Source organism: Hevea brasiliensis, chromosome 15, assembly GCF_030052815.1.
Source record: "Hevea brasiliensis isolate MT/VB/25A 57/8 chromosome 15, ASM3005281v1, whole genome shotgun sequence".
Lineage (NCBI taxonomy): Eukaryota > Viridiplantae > Streptophyta > Magnoliopsida > Malpighiales > Euphorbiaceae > Hevea > Hevea brasiliensis.
In genome coordinates this window covers 60,534,460-60,535,934 of record NC_079507.1, presented here as the reverse complement: position 1 = coordinate 60,535,934, position 1,475 = coordinate 60,534,460, and positions in this window count along the sequence as shown.

The window sequence follows — 1,475 nt, the reverse complement described above, 5'->3', positions numbered from 1 at the left end:
GGGTTCAAGATCCAAGTTGATTTTAATTTCTTGTTATCAACCTCTGGGTTCAAGATCTAAGTTGATTTTAATTTTCAGCATTTATTTTCCTGTTATCAACCTCTGAATTCGAGATCCAAGTTGATTTTAATTTTCAGCATTTATTTTCCTGTTATCAACCTCTGGGTTCAAGATCCAAGTTGATTTTAATTTTCAGCATTTATTTTCCTGCCATCAACCTCTGGGTTCAAGATCTAAGTAAATTTTAATTTCCTATTATCAACCTCTAGATTCAAGATCCAAGTTGATTTTAATTTTCAGCATTTATTTTCCTGTTATCAACCTCTGCGTTCAAGATTCAAGTTGATTTTAATTTTCAGCATTTATTTTCCTGTTTTCAACCTCCAGATTCGAGATTTAAGTTGATTTTAATTTTCAGCATTTATTTTCCTGTTATCAACCTCTGAGTTCAAGATCCAAGTTGATTTTAATTCTCGGCATTTATTTTCCTGCCATCAACCTCTGAGTTTAAGATCCAAGTTGATTTTAATTTCCTATTATTAACCTCTGGATTCAAGATCTAAGTTGATTTTAATTTTCAGCATTTAATTTCCCGTCATCAACCTCTGGGTTCAATACTTAAGTTGATTTTAATTTCCATCATTTGATTTCTTATCGATCTTTGGTTCTAATATCCCAGCAGCCCAAAATATGGTTCTGAATCTTTACATGATTCCTATACAAGAGAATTTCATTCTCTTTAATAGAAATTATGTAAAGAGGGGCAGCTGTAGACACTGTATTTTGACTGACCTTCGAAGGTAAGGTTCTTTTAAAATTGAAATTTTATTATCTGTTCTCGATCGATGTCCCGATCACAGATAGCTTTTCCGAACTTACTGATGGCTCATTCCTAGAACAAATCGATCTCACGCTCAAGTTAGATTGCTTTCTAATCCCTTGGTCTTTATCAGATGAGTTCGAGTCAATATTGGATCTCCAGACCATCCAATCTTGCTTGCTGTTGTTCTCTGATCTCTCTATGTACAAATATCGCAAAATTCTATTTGACTAATGTTATGATCGGCTTCTCACTTGAATTGCCCAGATATTCCTCAAAATAAAGTTAAGGTTTTTATCCGGTCTAATAATAGTTTCGACCTTAAAAGCTCAAGTTAGTGTCAAATCTTTGCGATTCTAATATTCTAAAGTTCCATTCGGTATTTGGTCATGGCTCCGTCCAATCTCATATTTACGTGTAATGTTTTTCCGATCTCTTGGAGTAATTTGATATCTTTTGATTAATAGTCACTCTCAGGTTCAATGTTCATCTGTATTCAATCAATTAAGTACTCAGACAATTTGGTTTGGATGCTTTCCGATCTTATCAAGAAATTAAACGTAAAAGACTTCAATTCATTTCAAAATAAAAAATGTACAAGTCATTCGGCAGGAGGGTCTCCCCTAACCTACTCTCCGGGTACATTATCAGTTCT